General features: G+C 36.3%; 1 protein-coding gene across 8 annotated transcripts in view; it reads left to right on the plus strand.

Annotated features, from left to right (window-relative positions):
* LOC131190804 (transducin-like enhancer protein 4) overlaps window positions 1–15,210 on the plus strand; it is a 174,700-nt gene that overhangs the window by 59,784 nt on the left and 99,706 nt on the right. The gene's annotated exons all lie outside the window — the stretch shown is intronic.

Below are 15,210 nucleotides of genomic sequence, written 5' to 3' on the forward strand. Positions count from 1 at the left end.
AAGTCTTTATATTGCACTTTCCTGTGGGTTTCACTCCTTGTCCGCCCCATTGGGTTAATATTAACTTGGCCATTCTGTGGACGCATGAAGCAATTTAAAATCGTGATCTACCTTATTTGTGCCAGCAGCATCTCCGCCTTTAGTACTTAGCGCAAAAGCAAAAGCAAGCCGGACTCGGGATTCAGTTTGTGACAGCAGCCAGCTGGGTGGCTCTGGAAGCTGCAGGCAGGACAAGAAAATTATAGGCAATCTTTTTACAGGAGTTGTTGACCTGGTGCCCTTCAGATGTTTTGGATTATAACTTCCACCAGCCCTAGTCAGCAATGCCAATGGGATAGTAGGAGTTGTAATCTTAAAATATACCGTCTGCCTTATTTTTCCCCTTGACAAGAAATAAGTGGAACTATACTGATAAGCAAGACTTTTATCCAATTATATAGGAAAAAGCCGCTGACAAAGCTGTCCTCCTTTGCATAGATCTAGTCTTTGTTCTCTTTCCTTTAAATCTCATTTCATTTCATTTCATTTATTTGATTTTTATACCGCCCTTCTCCCGAAGGACTCAGGGCGGTGTACAGGCAAATAAAAACAGACAAGACAGTGTTATATAAAATGCAAGATTAAAAAACTTATTATAATTTGCCTAAAAATTTAAAAATATAGAAACTAAAACCCCATTTAAAATTAATAATAAAAACTATAAAATCCATAAAATTTAAGCCAGCCCCGCGCGAATAAAAAGGTGTGTCTTCAGTTCGCGGCGAAAGGTCCGAAGGTCAGGTATTTGGCGCAGACCCGGGGGAAGTTCGTTCCAGAGTGTGGGAGCCCCCACAGAGAAGGACCTTCCCCTGGGGGCCGCCAGCCGACACTGCTTGGCGGACGGCACCCTGAGAAGTCCCTCTCTGTGAGAGCGTACGGGTCGGTGGGAGGCATATGGTAACAGCAGACGGTCCCGTAAGTACCCAGGCCCTAAGCCATGGAGCGCTTTAAAGGTCATAACCAAAACCTTAAAGTGCACCCGAAAAGCCACAGGTAGCCAGTGCAGTCTGCGCAGGAGAGGTGTTACATGGGAGGTACGCGACACTCCCTCTATCACCCGCGCAGCTGCTTTCTGGACTAACTGAAGCCTTCGAGTGCACTTCAAGGGGAGCCCCATGTAGAGAGCATTACAATAATCCAAGCGAGAGGTAACGAGTGCGTGAGTGACTGCCTTAGTTGCTAACATGATAATATGAGAAGGCCAATTTTGACTTGTAAAACCAGTTGAAAACAGCTGCATCCTACAGAGCTTCATCCTGCTGCAATGCCAGTTAGGTTCAGGCTACTTTATACAAACGTTTGCCTGTCATGCCAGTACATTGGTGTCAAAAATATGAGCCTGTCAAGCTGGTATCTAATAGGAGATATTGAAAAATTGCTAGAAAGCTGTGATTGATGCAGCCTTCTTAGCAGAAAATACGATGCTCTAAGCAATAAGCAGATTAATACAGGTGTGTCCTTCTCTATTCACCTCTTCCCCAAAGCCCTCCATTCCTCCCCTCGCACCCACCCTCAATTCTTCATATCAAGAAAAAGTTTTGCTTTGGGGAGGGGGAGAAGAAGCAAGAGTAATTTTTCGGGCAAGGAGTGCTGAATATTCAGTTTTTGATGCTAAATGCAACTTCTTAGTCTAATTTTCTTAGAACCTAGTTTACTTATAAGGTCTATCCTGAGTCAGTATTTTTTTTATCTGTTTCCAATTAATAAAGCTTTAGTTTTTAGTAAAAAGGCTAATAGTCCTCTGAATGAGCTTGTATCTAGTCTGTAATGTGAAACATGGTAGTAGTTAAGAATACTAAACATTCTCGTCTAGATTTGTAGTTTGTTTACTTACATTGGTGATTGCAGCTTTTGAATGTTTCTCTCTGGAATTCTGAGGCTATATCTCTTTGCCCATTTTTAGGTAGTATCCCAATTTACAAAATCAATTTTTCTTCCATGTATAAAGCAACAGAGCAAACTTGAAAATGGAGGAGGGGCAATATTTATTGATTTATCCACTAAAATTACAAATACACCTGCAGCAGATGATCAACAATACAAAGTGTTTTCTTGTATTGCTTGATCTTATTGATTTCTTAAACAGATATTTAAGGATAAATCTCTGCATCTTGGGAATCTCTTGAGTGCTAATTATATAAGCAATGCTGTGTTTCCCCCTCTCCCTCTCTCCCATCTTCCAATTTTCGTATATCCTGTCACATACTTGCCTAATTGGGATAATGTGACTCTGAAAAGGGCACATATCAGATTTTCTAATAGTTTTTAGGTTGAATTCTAGAAGGAAAACATTAACTGAAAGGTTATATTAGTTTCTCCCCTCTACTCTACACATAGACATGTTCCCTGTACTGTGAACAAGGAGTTCATCCCAAAAACTAAACTAGAATATTCTCCTTTTCAGTTCTACCACCCTGCTTTCTCCTTTCACCATCAAACATCTGGCGTCCACAGGAAACATATTTTTAGATGGCAATAACCACAGACTTTTGTTTAAGCAATGCCTTCCTAGAATTGTGCTAATCGTTGCTGAAATGTGTCAAATTCTCCCACTTCTCTTTCTAAAAAGATTTTAAAAAACCATATCCACAAATGAACTCTATTTAGAGTGGAACACAGTTGAGAAATGAAGAATATTGAATCCCTAACATTGATTTCTTAGTTTATTAGTTTCTCTACTACTTCACAGCTCTACCTTGCATGCGTAATGATTTATTTAGTAATTTGCCAGATTTGAGTTGGAGGTGGAGTTGACAACTAGGCCAGCCACATCTAGGTTAAGTGTTCCCTTTATTAGACAATATTAGCGTTATTTTGTTGTAAATGAATGCAAACATATGGTCCATTTGAAGAGCATTTGGGCAGTATTTAGTTACAAGCTGGAATTAAGGAGAGAGAGCCAACTAATAATGGATGCTACTAGGCACAACACTGCCGTGCATAAGAGTGAAGAGATAGGTGGCATCTGACCATGATAGATAAAGACAGGGCTTTTTTAATCTAAAAGATGCAGGAGCTGTTTTAAAACAATGGATTTAGCTAGTGGCAAAGTGGCATTGGTGTCATTATTTTGGCTCTGATTTTTGGTTGACATATTCATGGAATAGGATAAGTGGATATGGCAGTCTTATAAAGGGGGAAAACGGGGATTGAAATGTGATATTGTATGAAAATTCCATATTTGTTTTTTGATTTCCATGAAGCCAAATGTTAAGTCTGTGTTCTTCTTAAATTATATATTTGGGATTTGCTCTTAATGGGGAATAGATGGCTGAGAGACAATTTTTATGTACTTTTGGGTCAGAAACACTTTGCTTTGTTCCAAAATCTAAATTTCTTAATGATTCTTCACTATCTTTGTTGACTTGACAAACTAACCTCCCCAAGGATTATAGATGGCCATATAAATTTGACATACATAAAAATATCAAATGATGTCTTCTGTACTTCATACTTTTGAAACTTTTAATGATGACTTTTTGACGTGTTTATTACTTTATATCTTTCTTGTATGCCACCCAGAGTCAATTCTTGTGAAATGGGTGGCTATATAAATTTTGTGTATACCTGTGTGTATGCCTATGTATCTAGTTATCTATATTTATATAAAATATCACATGTTCATTCTGCTGTATACTAAATTCTCAACTTTCCTTGAACTCTCACTTCCTTCATTCTGGTCTGTCTTCTAACAGGACTATCAATTGATTTTTATAGCAAAAGTTCAGAATCAGTATCTAAGTTTTTTTCAAAAAAAATATTAGTATCAAATTTATTTGCCACTCATCTCATAGTTCAAAGTGACTCCGACCGTCTTATATCCAAATATCTGAACAATATAAAACTATCAAAACAATTATAAATATAACAAGAAATTTAAAAATAGATTAACTGAAACAAACTAAAAACATCGGTTTGGAGGAGAAAGGTGAAGGACCTTCTCTGTTAATGCACGAACCATCTCCAGCCAAAATCATCTTCTTCACGACCTCATGCCAGCTGGCATAGCCAGGTTAAGGCTTTTCCTGAAAGCTAAAGAGAGGGTGTGGATCTTACCTCCTTGGCAGATGTTCCAGAGGGCAGGGACAAAGAGACAAGGCTCTTTTCCTGGATCTCACCAGCTGCTATTTCTTGGCCAATGGGATCTGCGTCGGCCTCTTCTGCCAGCATGAGTGGGGCATGCTTTCCATTGGAGAAAGATGGTTCCATTGATATTCTGGATGTGTGCCCTAAAGAGTTTAATACAGAAGTGATTTTTCCACATGTTTTTGGAAGGGCCACTTATAAAGATTATGTTAGGTAGCTCTTACTTCCTATTGTCAGTTTCAGCATTAATACAGATACAACAGTTCACTTAGTGACTGTTTGAAGTTACAATGGCATTGAAAAAAGTGACTTATGACTATGTTTCACACTTACGACCATTGCAGCATCCCCATGGTCATGCAATTTACATTTGGATGCTAGACAACTGACTCATATTGTCCCGGGGTCATGTGATCACCTTCTGACAAGCAAAATCAATGGGGAAACCAGATTTACTTAACAACTATGTTACTAATTTAACAAATGCAGTGATTCACCTAGCAAACGTGGCAAGACAAGTTGTAAAATGTGGCAAAACTCACTTCACAAATTTCTCATTTAGCAATATAAATTTTGGGCTCAATTGTTGTGGTCATAAGTTGAGGACTGTCTGTAATAAAATGCTAATTGTAATCTCATTCCATGGAAGATTCCAGACCTGCTATCTTCGAGATTTTGAGAAAGGTTACTGCCCAGTGCATGCTCAAAATGAATCCCCTGTGCAGAAAATTATAGGTAATCCTGGACTCTTTCACCATAATTGAGCCTGGAATTATGGTCATAAATCAATAGTTAAATGGGTCACCATGTAACCATGATCAATTTTACTACCTTTTTGCAACAGTCGTTAAGCAAACACTATAATCATTAAGTGAATCCATTTTTCCCCAGTGGATATTTTTATGTGATGGTATGTTTGCTGCAGAAGTCTGTAAATGTAAGCCATAAAAGAGTCAAAAGCAATGGAGCTAAAGGAGGTAGTCTCTCTTTGCCACCTTGGCTTCTTCCTCCCGTGCCCAAAATGTGGGGAGACCATCAGAACTTCAAAAGTAAGTCATAAGCAGCTCTAGGAAGATCTGTCATTGTTAAGGGAGAACTACCAGTAGAAGCAGCTATCATAGGGATGAATTTATCACAGCTTTTCCTGTGATAAGGATTACTTCAAGTTAAGTTTCTGGTGAATAGGATAGATATGTGCAAGTAGCTTTCTAAACTATAATAGTTTCTATTATGTTCTTCCTGGATTTTTCCCATCTAGTTTGTAGCCCTGGGATTTCTCGGTGACCCCCCCTGTGTATTCACTAGCCAGATTTAAAGCCTCTTAACAAGGTCATCCATTTGCTACCATCTGCCATGATGATATTGGAACTGTAATCTCTCACAAACCCCAACCAACTAAATGGGACTTTTAGGCATTTCTACTCCACAAACAAACCAGAGGACATCAGGTTAGAAAAGGCAAAATTTCTTCATCATAATCATGAATTACGGGTTTATTTGTGTGTTTCTTAATTAAATGAATTGGTGTCTTGATTGTTAGTGGTCTGTAGGGAGGCAAAGGAGTGAAGCAAATGATGAAATGTGTATAGTGGCAAGTCGGGATTCAAGGACGCAGTTGAAGGATTGGTATAATCACTGTGTACCAATGTCCATTGGCTCCATTGCTGTTGATGCTGCTAGTTTTGATAGTGTTGAAGTAGCACATTTAATGGAATTCCTCAGGGTGTTCCCCCCCACCATCTTAGAAACATTGATGTTCCAGTATAGAAAGTATTAGATATCTTAGAAAGGAATGCAATGCTGAGAAATCCTTTTAAAAGGTTTTGTAAGAAATTGAAAAGGACAAAACAGCATGTGGTATGGTTTTGAAAAATGAAAGATTCTACAGCAAACAAGAAAATAAATGTTATGATATGGAATTTTACTGCTTACTGTTTTTACTTGGATTGTCAATAGATTTTCTGTGGTGAAGAGAGAGCTCTGAAAGGGTTCTTTTTTCCACCAATAGAAGAGCAATGCTAACATTTGCTGGTTCAAATAAGTAAATGACATAACTTATGTCTTTTATATGTTACAATATTTATTCTCAAAGTTAAATAATAAGAAAAATAATCATGCAGATATTGGTTTCTGTTTTTTTCTTTTACTTTGGTGGAATTGCTGTTTAACTCGGACAGATTCAGTGCTACCATTTCTCTGCTAGCTTGTTTGCATTTTTAATTAAAAATTGAAGATTTCACTTTGGTCACTAAAGTTTTGTAAATTAACCCTATGCAACAGCCACGTTCAATGGAATTCTCTCCAGGTATAGTATTTTGGTGGGTTGTTTCTTTTTTTTAACTGAATATTTAAGAATGTAGATTTTAGGAAGAGAATCAACTCATTTGAGTATAAACAATAGAAAAAGACAATAGGCTATGGTTATAAACAATCCACAGATGATAATTTTAAGGCTTGCACTATTTGTACACTATTGGATATTTTGTCCCTGTGAGTTATACAATATATGGCAAATTGGGCTTGGCAGTGCTTCTAATTGCTAGTCAATAAGCTGCTTAAAAGTGCACCAGAGCACACACTGAGCTGTCTCTGTAACTCCATCTTTGCTTAGCATTGTGCAGAGCCTGTGGTTGCCAGTGACACAATCCCTGGAGAAGCTACAGCGGGTTTGAAGAAGTGAGGGCAGGCTTTTGCACCCTGAAGCATCTTTTTGAGTTTTGAAACCAAATCACTGTGTAGCTTTTCTTGGGAAATGGAGTAAAGAGAAGCACGTTCCAGAAATACAAGTACCGAAGAATTGTGAGATGGTATCTTAGGCTTCTTTGATGCTTTTGTCCTGTAAGGACTATTTTGGAAGAGATCAAAGTGCCTGCAAGCCTGGTCCTTCCTCTGGACAAGCTGGAGGAGAAGGGAGAGCTAGGGCAGAACTAATTGTTTCTACCAGGTGATTGCCTAGCCTCTGTTCATACACCATGAGCTCATCACTGGCTCATTGGAGAAGTTGTAGCTACCCGATTGACTCACAGTAAAAACCAGAAGAAAGGGTGTGTTCAGTTGTCATATTGAGCCTAACTGAACCCACAATGGCGTAATATTCTCCATGAACACTTTATGGACAAAAGGTCTGAAAAAAGTAATGTATCTTTTTGACGGGCTATTTTATTTGTGAATATTAGAATAGAAGCAGCTTAAAGAAATTGTGTTTGAAACCTGTTGTTCAGAAGATGGAGGCATTACTACGGTCTGGTGAAAACACTCCCTGAGGTTTGGTTTTTCTTTTTTTCTTTTTTTTCTTTTAGTATAAAGTATAATTGCAAAGGAATTTAAAAGAGGTTGGAAAATGTTATCATTCCTTTCTTTATTGTGCCTGTGGGAAAAATGAACAAAATTCTGTGACTGCATGCACTGATAATAGTGCCAGGTTAACTCGTTGCACTGCTTGTTAACTTTGTAAGAGATCAGTGGCTTGTTTGATGCAAGAGATCATCATCAAATTCACCAGGGGTTTCTTGCTAAGGTTGAACTCATACTATGTCACTATTGTACAAACTATTTTCAGGGCAATTTAGCCAGTAATAGGTAGAACTTTTCAAGGATATAAATTACACTGAAGACAAATTAGTTATTACAGCGGACAGTTTGACCAGCTTCTTATGTTTTATTATTTAATACTTTATATTATATTTTTCTGTATTCTAATTCTATATTATTGCTCTAAAGTCATTTTAATTTTGAACGTTAGGACCAAACTAAAAGTTAGAGTAAATACTTGGTTGTCATACTGAATGGTTGACTGTTATTGAAAATAGTTTTTCTTTGTTCAATTTTACCTTCTAGAAATGGAGTGTTTGTGTTTAGATGCTGCTGTTGTTACTATTTTTATTAGGAGTGGTGCTATAGTTAGAACAGGGTTATTAAACTTTCTAAACCTCATCTTTGTGAGGTCACATTAAAAACATGTAATGTCAGAAATAATGCAGAAGGAATCATAATTTCACTGTTGCACCTGAGTCGGCATGATATAGTGTAAGTGTTGATTACATTTCAACCAGAACCATCTTTAAGATGGGTTTCTTCTCTCTGGGGAGCCTCATTTGCTATGTTACCATTTAATTGCTTGCCAGGAAGGGAACTGGTAGAGGCGGTTACTTTTTATTCATACTGCTGCTATCACTTTCATGATTTGCCTTGCCACAATATGGGTGAAGAAAAAGAACAGAAAGATCATGATGTTATCAGCAGTAGATCTTCTAGGTCTAGACCAGGAGTGGGCCTCATGCTGGCTGGGGAATTCTGGGAGTTGAAGTTCACAGGTTGTAAAGGGGCTATCATTGGCTATTGCTAGTCTAGACCATACCTGTGAGGAAGGACCTAGAGTTGTATTCCCAACATGCTGCCTTCCAAAGTATTAATCCTATAAATCTCAAAATTCTTAGCCAAGGTTCCATACTTGCTGGCATTTCCAAGAACTGAATTCTAAGGGATATCTGTGGGCCATAGCATTATTATTATTATTATTATGGTGTATAGATATCATAGGTATACTTGTCGTGAAACAGTAGCCTAATACTTCATTTTGCCTCTTGTATATTCTATGAAATGATAGATAGATAGATAGATAGATAGATAGATAGATAGATAGATAGATAGATAGATGTGTGTGTGTGTGTTTGATTGATTCATCCCATTCTTTAGCTTGTGAGGTGTTTCTAAAGTCTAAACAAATCAATGTTTAGTGTATAGTTACAATAGCATGTTTAAGGGCCACTGGCATGGTGTCCTGTCATGGTTTCCTGTCATTTCTTCATTATGCCTGGAGAAAGGACAGCTTTGCTGTTAAAGCTTTATTGTGAAAAGATAGATGTCTGTGGAGATTCTCAGTCATGCAGGTCATGGTTGTCCCAAAGGTGTTTTTTCAAAAGGCAGCTAGACATTGTTTTTCTTTGAAGACGTTTTTGCTTCTCATGGCATGATGAAGAAACAACAGGAAACCATGATAGGACACCATGAAAAAGCACCTTTGGATGAAAAGAGGGAAATTCTATATTTACATTTGCAAGAGACCAATGTGAGACTGGATTTAAAATATTAAATAAAATGTAACACAATAATACAGGATATATTTATTTGATGCATGTTGGAAAAGTGTTGAATGTACTATTTACTAGAGTCCAGAGACTGTTTCCCTTTTTGTCAACTTTTTGTAAAGCCACATGATTGTGTTGGGGAAAGCATAATTATTCCCTATTAAGAATATACCACACTTTGTTAGGAAAATGTATTTTCTTCCTCTTTCACCACCCCTTTTTAATTCAGCTTTGAGGCACACAATACAAAGCAGTAGCAAACTGACATCCTTTTTAATAGAGCATAAATTTGCTAAAATTTCTGATATTGTCTCTTAGTATTTTTTACATTTTTTCATCTTCGTTTTATCTATTTTCCACTTCGTTTTTATCAATACAGTAATAATCAGGAATGTAAAATCTCCTTTTTCAGAAATGTTGTTTTAGAAATTTATCAGCATATGGAAATCTCGAAGACTTTCAGAATATCTGGCCTGGTTTTCTTTGCCAGACATGGCTTCCAGTATGTTTGATGTCAATTTATGTGTGACTGAGAAATAAATAACTGTCAAAATTCTCTTCAGGATGCCCAGAATAGTAGATGAGTGTTACAGGCATTCGGATTTTAAAAAAGTCTAATATTTAGTTTGCACATGAATATGTTGATACCAAAATATCCGTATATGTTGTTGCATTGTCCTCTTTTCTGTATTGTTCTTTTTCACTTGGACATGCTGCAGTTTCTATTCTGAGCCATTACCCCAATTGTTAAAATATTTTTGCAACTGTGTCCTAATGGTAAGTTTACTATGATTAGTTCGCCCATGGTGGGAATAGTGTAGCATTAGCCTTTGGCCAGTACTCAATATGAAATCTGAGAAATGCTTTATAAGGTAAAAGAAAAGCTCAACAATTTCATATCCTGTTGTTAGTACTGTATACTGCATATTTGTCATAGAAGTGATGTGAATATTATAGTATGAGAACTCTAATTCCAGGAGTTATAATGCAGAATAAGAAGGGCATACCCCACAAATTAGCATTAATAAAGTGCAGATTTGACATAAATATTTATGAGAACTTATTTGTAGTGCATTTTTCCAGAGCCATGCTATAATACAGCATTGGGCAGAAAGTAGGTTATGGTATAATTGTGGCACTCTACATGATTTATTGTGGTCTAGTTGTGCCTGATTTCTTGCAAAAGCTTGTAATCTCATTACATATTTATTTTAAAGGAAGAAGACTTGGAGAACAATTTAATGTTGAGTAATTATACTTTATTAAGATATTCGTAGCATTCTTATTTATATATTTAAAATATATTGGAAGATTGAGGAGAATTTAATAAGAAAGTGAGTTAGATCACTGCTATGAGACAAAATCGTTCATGAATGAGAGTATGTACTCTTTGCCTCTATAACTTGCAATATAGCAACATTACCATACAAATGAAATCTTTTCTGTTGGTCTATATAAGTAGAATGATGATAATAAATTCCCTCCACAATGAGTATCTTGTGTTCATTCCTATCCACCTGCCTTAACTATGATATTATTTTTTTGCATCATTTGCATTTAGGATAAAAGAGAATTGGAGATTGGCGACAATTACAACTATTGAAGCTTCCCCACAGTCATGTGATCAAAATTCAGGCACTTGGCAACTGACTCATATTTATGACTGTTGCAGTGTACCCAGGTCATGTGATCATGTGATCCAGTGGTGGGATTCAAGTAATTTAACAACCGGTTCTCTGCCCTAATGATTTCTTCCCACAACCAGTTCGCCAAACTGCTCAGAAAGTTAACAACCGGTTCTCCTGAAGTGGTGTGAACTGGCTGAAGTCCACCACTGATGTGATCCCTTTTTGTGACCCAGGACAAGCAAAGTCAATGGAAAAGCCAGATTCACTTAACGTCTCAGTAATTTAACAACTGCAGTGATTCACTTAACAACTATGGCAAGAAATGTCATAAAACGGTGTGATATTCAATTAACAAATGTCTCACTTAGCAACAGAAATTTTGGGCTCAATTGTGGTTGTAAGTCAAGGACTACCTATATTTTACTATCTTCTTGCCTATCAGTACTCTTAGGAAGGAAAGACTAACTTTGCTACAGGCTTCATTCACTTTCTCAGCACAGTTAACATTTTTTTCAGCAAAATGGTTTTTTTTTTTAGATAATCTGGCCTTTTTTTTTTAAGATAACCTGGAGGCTTCTGTGTTCTTTTTCTCTGAAAAAGAGGTACAGTGGATAATATATAAAACTTCATGAAAATACCTTATTGAAATTTGTCAAAGTTAATATCCAACTAATGATTTATAATCCCTCCTCTCTTTGCCCAGTCTGTTAAAAGTTTGTGAAATGTTTTGAGGTTCCCCCTTCTGTTGTCTATGGCAAATTTTGTATGTGGGTCCCCCACCTTATTTTCAGATTGAATCTTGAAACAGGCTCATATTAAATTAGTTTATTTTCAGGTTGCAAACTCAAGAAAAAAATAATGCCTTCTCTCAGTCTCTAAATTCAGAATCAGAACTAATTTATGCAGGCTACATTTATTAAATTTATCTGACTATTTTATCATGTGATAGAATAATCATGTTCTTTACTTTCCATGTGCTTATTGATACAGTGTCTTCAATTTCTCTTTATCCAGTTCTTTATAATTGATTACATATCTCTTACTACATTTACAACCTGCTTTTCCCCATATGCTCTGACTCACCCATTTCCTATCAGCATAAAATAAATCCCTTGGACCTTTTTTCTACTACTATGTAGTATAAAGATATTTTTTTAAAAAATAAGTAAATGAATAAATTTTCTAACTCTTTGTGGACTACTAGTGATATTTTTGGTTACAACTATTTTTCTAAATATTTAAAATTATTTTCAAAATATGTGCAAAGTCAGACGGTATTCCAAAATGACTAAATTGCCTTGAAGACTAAACAAGTATTCAAAAATGCATCCATTAATGCGTAGCAATAATTGCTTAAAGTATAAGAATCGTGTACCTTTCTATTCTTGCCCGAATACTGAAAAGGAGACCTCAGATTTGGAAAGAGGATGCGATTAAAGCTTCCTTATGCTTCTCAGCTTTTGGATTATCTGGGAATTAATGTAGTCCCAACCTATTAGCGTTGCCCTGAGTGGTGCTGATAAATTGTGTCAGATGGAAGTTTCTGTTGTCTAATATACCAAACATTGATTAGAAGTAATCTTATTAGGCTAAGCTTTCCTAAACATATTAAGCCCTGTTTGAACTCCTATGCTATTATGAGCAGGAAAGTACTCCTTGGCTTCATCTCCACATAACCTCCCTCCCAATTCTCTGCAGAAACGGTGCCTCATATTGTCTCTAAAATCTAGAACCTAGCATTCAATCTGGGCTCTGAGTTGTGTAGAGAGTTAACATGTTGATGGACATCCACAAGAAGGCTTTGATTTTTTTATTTATATCCCACCTTTATTAGTTTAGAAAGATGGCAAATTTATTTAATACTGCTTCCTCCTTCTATTTTCCCCGCAACAATAACTCAGTGAGTTGAGCTGAGCTGAGAGAGAGATATTAACCCAAGGGCACCAAGCCAGATTTCATGTCTAAGACAGCACTAAAACTAACAGTCTCCTGGTTTCTAGGAGGGGGCCTTAAAAAATAGACCAAACTGTCTTATTTTCCAGGTGTGGACATAATCAGTAGTAGGTGAGGACAAGCTAGGTAGAACAAGATGAAAGCACAAGATGAAGGAATCAGCAATTAGAGTATTTGTAACAATAGGGATCATTTTGGGGAAACAGTGGCACTATGATTACAGGGAATGCCTGGCCACCATCTCACAATAGCAAAATCAAATAATACATTTCTATTGCCTTTATTTTTATCCTCCAGCTATGCTGGTAAATATGTTTTTTTAAAAAAGAAATTTTATGCAACATGGTCAATAGCAAAGATTTATATGAAGGCTTTTGTTTGTATTAAACTAGTTGCTCTAGTCTTAATAAGCTTAGAATTTCTAGAATCAAGGCAAAATGTCTCCAGCTTAAATGTGCCTGCCTTCTTACTATTTACCCTTCACTGGCAGTTGGTTGCATTTGTACATGCTTTATGGAATTCCATTCTACTTAAACACATTCTGTGTGTTTGTAATCTTACGTCAGTTCTTTGAAATTGCTTGTGATCTTAATTTGTATCTGGAAGTTTTATATTTCAATTATATTTTAAACTCAACATGACTCAGAATAACTATGAACATTCCTGGTGATCTCTTGGATATATTCATGAAATATTCTAGGCAATAGAGATGGCAATGTATTCATTGCCTTTTTCAGGATGTTATCCCCCCCCCCAATTTCTCAGTCTAGTTTACATTTCTATTATTCCTTGGTACTGTTCTGCCTAAATTTACCTAGGCCTAGACCAACTTTAGCTTAGCTTTAGGCCCACCATTTTTTTGCTATTTCCTACTTTTTCTTCTTTTTTAACCTTATTTGTAAACAAATAAATAATACTTAATGAGTCATAATTGTATAACTCTAATAATAGATGCTTTTTTGAGGAGAGGGGTCTGAATTTCTTTTTGAGGAATTCTTTGGATAAATATATTTCCTGTAAGGTAGTTACTTTTGATATGCAGTGCAATGCCCCTGCAATAGATCTATTCTACTAATACAGTCTACTCTGGAATAACAGCATTTCATTGTTTTTCATTATTCTACCAGATTTCTCATTTGTCTGCTGTATCTATATTATTTTATTTGCAGACACTCAATAATTATTGGTTTATAAGCTCTATCCATCGGCTTATTTGTACAAATAACTGCTACATGGTGTGTCTACTTATTGTTCATGCAAGTAGACTGCTTGAGGGCATTTATTTGTGTGAATGAATTAGCAGATATATTACTGAAGAATCTCTGTTTTTGGCATTTGTGTACAATACTCTTTTGTTCCTGATTTGGTTTGTTTAACTATTCCTTATCTGAAAAGAAATATTTCTCTGTTTTTAGATTTACGAATTCCATATGCAGTACATTGGTTTTGCTAGCTGACCAAGATTAATCTCATTTTTTTCTGATCCATCCATTCCTTAATTTCTAATGCTTTTCTCCAGTTTAGGATATGGGAATAGAGAGGAGAAACTCTTATTTTATCTTTTTAAATATGATGGAGAGAAATAGACTTGCCATGTGCTGCATCTTAGGACACTGTATCTGGGAATACACTGGGAGCTTTAAAATACATGGTCTTCAACTTCCAGAATTTCTGAGCCAACAGGCATTTTGAAATTGCCAAGAATGAGAAACATTGCCTTAGGACATCAGTGGGCAACTATGGCTCCTTTAAGATTTGTGGATTTCAACTCCCAGAATTCCTGAACCAGCATGGAGTTGAAGTCTACAGATCATAAGAGGCTATAGTTCCCCACCTCTGCTTTAGGAGGTACTGGTGGTCATGGAACATCCATCAGATTTGGAATTACATTTGCTTACTTTTGTGTCTCAAACAACTTTTAGACAAGCATTGCCTTCTCTTGGAACACCTATAAAATTTTTGAGACAAGTTATATATCTTCATTTTTATTTCTATATTTTGTATCTCTTCCTTTCTCTCTCCTTGGCTTGGAGCTGGGGACAGAAAGCAGAAGAGAAATATTTGCCAGTCGGTGTTTGGAAGTCATATTCCTTGTTAGGTCCTGAGGATACATTTACATTTCTTCCGTTCTAGCTGAGGATGAGACTTTTTATGGGTCTGTATTGACATACAATCAACTGTTAAACCAATTTCCCAACTTTGACTAATGTGTAATTGGAGATTTGTTCCTCACAGTAAGATAAAAATAATAACAAAAACAATACACACATTTGCTAAACTAAAAGGTGGAAATTAGAGACAAAAATAGTGTCAAGATTAGAAAGGAATACAAATACAAAGAGAAGATTTGAAGAAGAAGAAAATGAGAGTAAATAAAATAAGAAACGAAGAAAGAATAAAAACTGAAGAGGCAGTCT

The sequence above is a fragment of the Ahaetulla prasina genome, chromosome 2, assembly GCF_028640845.1.
Source record: "Ahaetulla prasina isolate Xishuangbanna chromosome 2, ASM2864084v1, whole genome shotgun sequence".
Classification (NCBI taxonomy): domain Eukaryota; kingdom Metazoa; phylum Chordata; class Lepidosauria; order Squamata; family Colubridae; genus Ahaetulla; species Ahaetulla prasina.